Genomic DNA, 10,172 nt, shown 5'->3' with positions numbered 1-10,172 from the left:
GCCTCGAGGGTGCGTCTACACTCACACTAAAATCCCTCTCTCTCTACAAATTTTCAAAGCTGAGAATTCTCTCTCTCTAGAATTCTCTCTCCCTCTCTCTATATTGTGCTATATTGTGCTTGAAAGTGGTTTTTCTTCATATATTGGCATACAAGCCCTTAACCAAATCGAACCACCTTGGAGCTGAGGCCTCATGGGACTTATTTTGGGTTGTTGAAGGGTCATTTGAGCCAAGAAAGTGGCTGTTTTGCTGCTGTGCATCAAAAGGTATAACTCTCCCCCTTTTGTACTTGTTTTGCACACTTGTTTCACTATCCTTTTTCCATTGTTTTGGACTATTTTGGGGCTGGTTTTCAAATGCAAAAAACTCTGTTTTTATGGTTTAAAAATGGTAGTTTAAGCCTTGTTTGGTTAGGAGGTGTTTCCTTCCCCCCCTTGCTCCTTGGCTTGTAATACCTTTTGAGCCATCTTTCAAAGCTTTTGAAACCATATCTTTTTGGCCCTTTAACCACTGAATTCTAGAGGAATTTTAGTGGTGGAAAGGTGGTTTTAAGGTCCCAAATAGGAGGGGGTGGTCCCCTCTCCTCTTATCTTGTTTACATGTGTTGATGGCCCACCAAATGAGCATGTGTTTCTACTTCTTTGTGGCTTTGTTCAAGCATATTTTTGTGACTTTTTAGACCTTCCATAACTCTGTTTTTGGCTCGTTTGATCATTGGTTGCTTGCTCTTTGCACTTGTAGTGTAATCTTGATCACTAGCCTTGCATGCCTAATGAGTTAGCTTATTATTCTAGCATGTGTTGGCTTAATCTCAGCCCACTTTTGGTCTTATTTCAGCATGTTTTAACTTTGTTTTGGCCTAGTTGAGTCACCTCTTGCATGCTTCTTACACTTGTAGTGTAACCTTGCTCACTAGCTTTGCATGCTTGCCACTTTAGCCCATCATTCTAGGTTATTTTGGCTATACTGCGGCATGCTTTTACTCATGATTTAGCATGCTTTAAGCTCTGTTTTGAGCTGGTTTGATCACTCGAGCTTTGCTTTGTATGCTTGTAGTGCAATTGTGCTAAATTGCCTAATATGTGCTATTGTTTTGGCCTCTAAGTCTAGCCATTCTTAGCTTATTTCAAGCATGTTTTAGAACTCCATTTAGGTTGTTTTAGGACTATTTTGGGCTGTCTTGGTCATATGGCTCATGTTTTGTATAGCTATAGTGTGAATGCCTTAGCTAGCTTTGAGTTTTAGGGCTTCTAGCATGCTTTGCTTGTGATGTTTGCATGATATAGCATCATTTCTCATGTGATTTCGGAGCATATATCACTGTCATACTCTCACATATATCAGTCTTTAATTGTGTTTGAGAGTTGAGCCTTATGCCTTGCTTGCGAGCCAACATGTGTGCATGATTTCCTACTTTTTTGTGCCTTATTTTTAGCATGATTATGCCATTGTTTTGACATGGTGTAGCTCTGTTTTGGGCTAGTTTAATCATTTGAGCATTGCATTGCATGCTTCTAGTGTTGTGTCCTTCACTAGTTTCATTGTTTTGGCTCTTAACATGTTGTACATGAGTTGTTTGCATGTTATAGTCTTATTTGTCATGCCATTCCAGCATTAAAAACATCTGCAAAGTCCACAATTTCTTCATTTTTCGATTTGTTTTAAGGGTTGTTTGGACTAAGGTTGTGTTTAAGCATGAGGTAGAGTTTGTGCTCAAATGGCTTTAACCCTCTTTTGAGGGTTCCTCCCAGTCAAAGGCATGATCCGTCTCATGTCTTAAATCAATCTTTTGGTTGACCCCTCTCATTAGAGGACTTTCATATTGGACTTAACTGATTAAAGGATTAATTGGTAAGCTAAAATGTGTAAATAAAAATGAGCCAAGTAAAACATGACTAAGATAAGCATGTTGTTTGCATTGCATGTGTATGGATCGGACGTTAATCCAAACACAAGAAATATGGGATGTTTCATACTTGAAGTGATGAAACGTGTCGCGTTTCTTGGTCGCTAACACCCTTGATCAAGTATGATAGGGTAGAGGCTCTTTGTGTGTTGTTTGTGCATTCATAAACATGGTATAAGCTTGGTTCTTGGCCACCATGCATTGAAAATGCTTGGTTGGTGGCTTGAGAGCCGAGTACCACGCTCCTTTGAGCTTGAGACATGATTGGAAGAGTGGCAGTACCTACATTGTCTTGCAAATACATTGCTATGCCTCTATTGTTCTCTGTTGTATCAAAACCAGAAGCCTAGAGAAGCAACTAGCCGACCAGCCAGTTTTACTGGCCGACCGGCCAGTTTTAGTGGCTGGCAGCCAATTTTTCTGGCTGGCAGCCCACCAGCAGATTCTTGTTTTAGAGTAAAGGCAGTCTGGAGGTTGGCACAATTTTCAAAAATCAAGGCGAGTGCAAACAGAGACAACCGAAGGCAAGGCAATGGGTTTTCAGGACGACGCCAACCGAGCATGCATGTCTCCCTCACCCACGAGGCCATCTTCTCTTTATTGCTTTATTAGTTAGTTGCTTCTAGTTATTTCAATGTATTGTAATTAATTAGCTTAGATAGTTAATGAATTTAATTGCTTTAATTAGTTTAGATTAGCTAGTTATTCAATTCGGTTTGTAATAATTAATTAGCTAGAATAGTTAGTTAATTAGTTTTGTTGTTGTAATAATTAGCTTAGCTTAGTGTAGCTTAGCTAATTTATTCGGACCTTCCATCGAGAGGGAAAATGTTGTAATAAGTGTGCGTGTGTGCGTGAATGTCTTCTAACCCCATGTCTTTCTCCCTTTTACTTAACCGCTTTCGATGGTTAGTTTAGGGTCATTTTCAATTAGCATACCTTATGCTTACATGTTTGCATCATTCATTTGCCTTGCATGCACCGGACTCGGTGCATCATTCAAACTGCATTGACTTTCAATACTTATTTGAATACGTGTTTCAAAGCATGTTATCAGATTGTTGCATTTCATATGCCATATTAGATAGCCGAGCCTGTTTAGCTGCATTATTGCATGTGTTGCATTAGGCATCTTGTATAGTTAGGATCATGCATTGATTTCTAACTAGTTTTCTGTTTTGGCTTTGAGTACACTGTGAGTGTTTTCGCTTTAGCATACTTGCATGAGTGTGAGTGTTGTTGTAGACGCGCCCTGGGGGCTTCATGCTACAGTTCGGACTCAAAATGTCACGGTTTTTAATCTGATTTCACAATGTGCGATGTGAGATTGATAAATCACCAAAGGGTCTAAATCCGGCAAATCGTTTTGAAAAACTGATTTTTGTAAAGAAGTGCCAAACATGGACTGCTTTGCCAGATACAGAGTCGCCACCTAAATATTTTGTTTTGGGAGAATTTAGGAAACCCTGACTCGTGCCTAAGGCCACGTGTCCGTCATCACCAAAGTTGCCTCGGCTCGGGAACTTGGGTACGATTGGGGAAGGTCATCTATGGGCACCCCCGCTCACCCGATCAAAGATCGGCCTGTACTAAGCATGATATCTTGTTTTGGAAAACACATGCGTTCTTATTCCGATTAATTAGCTAGAATTACTATGTGATGCGCACAACACACAAGTATAGACTAGATCGCCTAATTTGGAACAAAGCATCGCATATCCGTTTTGTTTTGGAAATGGTTTGAAGTTTGGTACTCGCAAGTAGGCTAAAACATGTATCATGTAAGCAAATAGCCTCATGGCAAGCATGCTAACATGGCAACATACACATACTCATGCAAGATGCTAAAGCATAAACACTCACAGTGTACTCTGAGCCAAAACTAAGAACTAGTTAGTAATCAATGTATGATCCTAGTTCATGTTAACATGGCTAATGAAACACATGCAAAATATAATTGGAATAGGCTCGGCTAATCTAAGATGGCATATGAGATGCAACAATTCGATACATGTATTCAACTTGGAATTGAAGTACAATGCAGTTAGTATGATGCGCCGAGCCCGGTGCATGCAATACGAATGAATGATGCAAACATGCATAGCATAAGGATGCTAATTGAAAATGACCTAGAACTAACCATCGTAAACGGTTAAGTAAAAAGGAGAAAGAAATGGGGGTTGGAAGTTATGCATCACACACACGCACGCTTATTACAAAATTGTGCCCTCTCGACGGAGGGACCGAAAGAATAATACAGATCATCTAATTAACTAACTAACAAGCTAATTAGTTAATTACACAACCAAATCGAAATAAATAACTATTCTAAGTTATTAAAACACTGAAATGGCCTCAAGACGAGGGATGAATGCATGCTTGGACGGCTTCGCTTGGAAATCCATCACCATGCTTCATATTGCCTCTATTTGCACTGCTCTGTACCTCTGCAAATTGTGCCAACTTCTGTGACACTTCTGAACCACCTTGTGGGCATGCTGTGAGGCCATCGGCCAAAATATGAGGCCATCGGCCAAGGTAAACTGGTCATCGACTAAAAATAGGGCTCTCGGCCAAATGTTTGTTGCCGATCGGCACTGAACATGGTCGATCGACCATCTCTTCTTGTGAAAAGCTCCTGTTGCTGCAGCAGAGGACAAACAGAGCATGGCAATACATTTACATGACAATGTTTGCACAACTACACCCTCATCATGTTCAAGACTAAAAGGTGTGCAGTTCTCGACCCTCGGGCCATCAATCACGCATTTCAATGCATGATGGCCAAAGGATCCAAGTGTGCAAATTCAATATCAAATGAAATGCACAAAAACACATAAGGGCCCCCAACCTCTATCATGTTTGATCAAGAAGCAAGGGATGCACACACACGATGCAATGCAACCTAAGCATGCAAGCAAGCTAATGAAACATGAGCATGCAAGCAAGCGATATGCAACCTAAGCATGCAAACATGCATGCGACCTAACTATGCAAACATGCATAACATGCAACAACATGCAAAATGAAACAAGCATGCAACAACATGGTAAGATGGACTTAAACCAAAATGAGCAACTCTAAAACATGCCCAAATCAGTGGCCAAAGTGCTAAGAAATGATAGAGAAAGCACATACAAACATGCATGCCAATTGGCCTATCACCTAAGCATAAGAGGACAACTTTCAAGAACACTTAAAATGAGACAAATACGAACATTTGACAAACATTTTAAGCTCTGAAATCATGCATAGGAAGGTGCCAAACCAACCAAACTACACAAGTAAAGCATGCAAGAAAGCTTAAAGCTTGAAGCTAGCCAAAGGAGTCAAACCATGGCCACACAAGGCAAGCCCCAAAGGGCCGAGGGGACCTAAAACAGTCCCAAGGCAAGTCCAAACAAGACCAAAAACATGCTCGAAACTAGTCAACACAAGCTAGAACACAATACCAAAAGCATGAGGCATGCAAGGCTACAAAAGGGGTGTCACACTACACCCATCAAAACCAAACATGGCATGACTTAAGCCAATAAAATCAGAGTTATGGCATGTTAGAATGAGCCCAAAAAACCCACTTAGATGGCATCCAAATGACCTAAGCATGGAAGCATACACAATGATCCATTCAAGAGGCATAAAACATCAACTCTTTAAAACATTAAAAGAGTGATAAATGCGAGTATATGAGCATACTATATGGACTGAAATAACATTTAAAATGATGCCAAATCATGATAATAGTCCTACTAATGCATACTAGTGACTTGAACACTCAAAGCCAACAAGCTAGAATGCATGGTAGCTATACAAAGCATGGCATATACGGTCAAAACAACTCAAATCAGAGCTTAAGCACGTTACAACAAGGCTAAAAGCTTCATAGAGTTGACCAAAAATCATGTTAGAATGACATGTTACAACATGATGCATATTAAGGCAAATGAGAGGATTGCAAGACAAGTACATGAAGCATGTAAGAGCCAACTAAACCCACTCAAAATAGAGGTAAAGCATGACAAAATAACACCAAATACTTGCTGAAATGGAGCTAAAACATGTTAAGCAAACATGCTACCAATATAAGCCATTTATACTAGCATTCAAGACAATAAGGAGAGGGGATGACCCTCTCCTATTTAGGACTCCAAAACCACCTTCCCACCATTGAAAATACTTTGGATTTCAGTGGCAGGAAGGTCATGCAAAGCCAAGAACAAGGGCCAAAAGAGATGGCCTAAAACAAGGCTTAACAAGGCCTTAGTGGGGGGAAACAACCCCAAACCAAAAAGTGATCTTAAACAAAGATCTAAAGCATAAAAAATCAGAACTTTTATCAGTTAAGAGCTAAGCTTAAAACAATAAGAAAGAAGGGCCAAAAGCTTAAGCAAGAAAGGGGTATTAAAAGCAAGTTTGCTCACCCTTGAAGAACACTTTCAAAAACAAGGCTCCAGCAACTTTTCCAAGCTTAAACCACTCCAAGAACTCTGAAATTAACTCTCTAGGATCTCAACAACCAAAGAATGGTGTATTGCCAGGCGTTTGTGTGCAATAGTGTGAACAAAACACCCTTTTGAGCACAAATACACACACAAATATGTAGAGAGATATATATCTTCTATCTCAGATTTTTGGAACCCTTGAAAAGGGAGGAGGGCCTCCCCTCTTATAGAAATCCAAATTCAAAGCTTCTAGGAGAAGCTAAGCCAAGGGGCAAATCCCTCCATACATGTGTATGGAGGGGGTGAATTGTGCATGCCAGCTGTGACAGCTGGCATAAAATATCTGCATATAGCAGATGAATAGGGTTCGGCCAGAAAATATGGCCAATCGACCAACACAAGGGCCGATCGACTAAAAAGAGTGCCGATCAGCCAACACTTTTGGCCGATGGCAAGAAAACCAGGCCGATGGCTTTAAGCCTTGGCCGATGGGTTGAGGGGATGGCCAACAAGCCACCCTCTTCCCTCAGAAGCAAAAACACAAGTTCTTGGTCCACAACCAAGCACAAAACAGACAAGTTGAGAGATCTTGAGGCAAGGCGCACGGCCGAGACCTCCGGGAACTCAAAACGAACACGAACATGGATGATCATCGAGTGTTCAAACAATGACGTCCAAGTCTTGAGGATGGTCAAAAATGGGGTGTCTACAGTTGCCATGATAGCATGCTTGCCATGAGGCTATTTGCTTAAATGATTAATTGCATGAATGCTTGTGGATGAAGGCTTCATTACTTGAATTGGAACAATTCATCAAATGAGAGTTTTAAGCCCACTTGAAGTGGCAAATCATCATGTTTTATGCCCACTTGAGAGTGGCAAATCCACGCTTTAGCCTACTTGAGAGTAGCAATTCCAAACCATTTTCGAAAAACAAAATGAGATATTTTGTTCTAATTCTTGTGATTTAGTCTATACTTGTAAGCTGTGCGCATCACATAGTAAAGATTGATAATAGCCGGAATAAGAACACATGTGTCTTTAAAACAACATATCATGTTAGTAGAGGCTGATCCTTTGATCGGGCGGGCGGGGGTGCTCATTCCATGACCTTCCCCTCTCGTACCCAAGTTCCCGAGCCGAGGAAACTTTGGTGATGATGGACACGTGGCTTTTGGCACGAGTCAGGGTTTCCTAAATTTCCCAAAATAAAATATTTAGGTGGCGACTCTGTAATCTGGCAAAGCAGTCCAGTTTGGCACAATTTGATTTAAAATATGATTTTCCAAAATGATTTGCCGGATTGGACTCTTTGGTGATTTATCAGTCTTACATTGCACTTTGTGAGAATAGATTCAGAACCGTGACAGGAGTCCGACTTGTAGTAGCATGAACCTAATTCGCGCCCTCTCCGAAAGGGGGGGCGTGCGGAGGAAGTTCGGGCGGTCTACAGTTTTTGGCGACTCTGCTAGGGATTTAGAGAACTTGACTCGAACTTATGATATGTTGTTTTATTTACACTTATATGTTTCTTTGCATTACATTTGCATCGGTGCGCTTAAGTCACAGTGTTTGCCATCTGCTATTCCTGAATGGTTTGCTGGAGGCTTGCTTGGAAAAGCGTACCGTAAGGATGACCGGTTACGGGCTCTGCCACGATGGGAACACAAACTTTGGTTTTGCCAGGGCACCTTTTTTGACCAATCGACCTAATTGCATATCGGAAGCCATAGAGACTATTCCAAACTAGGACAGGTTGCTCACCCGAATGTAGGTTGTTTGAAAGCGCATGCGTGCGTAGTGAAACCCTAGCTTCTGACAAGATAGGACAGGGAAACCCTACCCCACCATAGGGGTGTTTTGGCTCTCGCTTGCTTGATGTGTGCTGTTAGGGTATGTCTCTACAGGAACGTATGTATCAGTTGCAAGTTTAGGTATCAGTCTGAGAACATCAGTGTTTGAGGGTATCAGTATGGTGGTAGAAAATTTTGGGGCAGAATTTTGTAGAGAGCACAGTCATTTAGCTATGCTCATATTTGTTCTTATGAAATTAGCCTGAAATGCTGTCTGTTTTCTCTTTTGCAAGGTAGTAAGGTAGTCTTGGAACCATAGCTTCAAAAGGCTCCAATATCCCCCAGGTACATTGGACTTGTGTTGATAGACTTTGTCAGGTCAGAGATTCAGTTTAAGGACAACCAGTGTTTCCTTCACCGAGGCAAGGCAAGAAAGGCCAGTTAGGGCTCACTAGTTCAACTGATCCGACAGTCACCAGCCGCATCACCTTTGTTCAAACTCAGCAGACTGTGATGGCACAGAGATCAGAAGAAGTTGTGGCCCGAATAGCGGCACTAAACCAGGGACACACCATGTAGGATGAGACCAATGCTGAAATGCAACACCCACCTGGGGCATCTACCACACATCTAGTCTCGGGACCTCAACCGAATTTTGACCCACTTCCACCAGCTAAAGATTTGCATAGTCTGACTCCCCGAGAAGGGTTGGCTCAAGCTCAAGTTTTTGGACCCCAGGTGCGGCCTAATGAGAGGCTTCATTCCCTTGATACTAATGAGCCCGACCCGACCTCATTAACAACTGCCAACCTTGAAAAGCAAGTCGACATTGAGGATGGGTACATCGAGGCTGCCATATGACTCCCAGACAAATTCAAAATGCCACATATTGACTGTTTCGACCGGTCTAGGGATCCTATGGTACACATCCGGCTTTTCTTGGATGTCCTGAAACTGATGAGTCTGACTAAGCCACAGAAACTCTCTCTGTATGGAAGAACCCTGTCGGGTGCAGCAGCCACTTGGTACGCCGAGTTGAAGGATACAGTGAAGCAAAACTGGGAAAAGTTGGCTGAGGCCTTTGTCGATCGGTATTCTTACAATACCCAAGTTGAAATGACCATTCGAGAGCTTGAAGCAACCAGCCAAAATCATACAGAGCCTTTTGTGGAATTTGTTGCAAGGTGGAGAGCAAAGGCAGCACAGATGACAGATCACCTTTCTGAGAGGGATCAAGTGCGGATAGTGGTGCAGAACCTGGAGCATGATATGTTGCAAAAGTTAATAGTTGTTCAACTATTCACTTTCAAAAGTTTGCATGACTTGGGGGTTTAGATCGAGAATGCGTTTAATAGAGGGATTATTCCCAGAACAAGTGAACCAGTAAGGAGGGTTTTTTTCGGGAATGCAAATGCTGGCGGTAGCACTATTCCCAAACCCACTAAAACCAATACAGTTGCGATAGCCGACCCTTTTTCCAAATCAAACCCACAAATAGCCGATCCAACCCGTGCTCAAGGTAGAACTTTCACTTCCCTCTATATGAGCCTAACCAGCGCACTAAAAGTCCTGATGGAGAGAGGGTATCTCAAACCCCTTGATCCTCAACCTCTGCCTAACCCACTCCCTACCAGACATAACCCCACCAAATACTGTGTGTATCATCAGCAGCAGGGCCATGGCACCGATTGTTGCTACCGCCTTCGTCATGAGATCCAGAATCTCATCGACAACCAGACGATAGCTCCACCTCAAGATCCCAATGACCAAGTACCTCATCTATATCTTAACCTCGTCCATACACAGCCACCCACCTACAACCCCAGTATATACACCTTGACCCGTCTACCCAAGCTTGAGGTGTTTATCCCAGAAAGCATGGGCTTAAACATGATGAATGCACTTGAACCTCAATCATCTCAAACCCGTGAACCCACTACCTCTGAGCTGGGGAGCATGATTGAAGATTTGCGAAGAACCGTGGCAGATTTAGCCTTTGAAATTTTGGTTCCATCATCAACCACATCACAG

This window comes from Camellia sinensis, chromosome 13, assembly GCF_055761805.1.
Source record: "Camellia sinensis isolate YWXY chromosome 13, ASM5576180v1, whole genome shotgun sequence".
In the NCBI taxonomy this organism is placed as follows: Eukaryota; Viridiplantae; Streptophyta; class Magnoliopsida; order Ericales; family Theaceae; genus Camellia; species Camellia sinensis.
The sequence above is the reverse complement of the archived record's forward strand: the minus strand, read 5'-3'. Positions refer to the sequence as shown.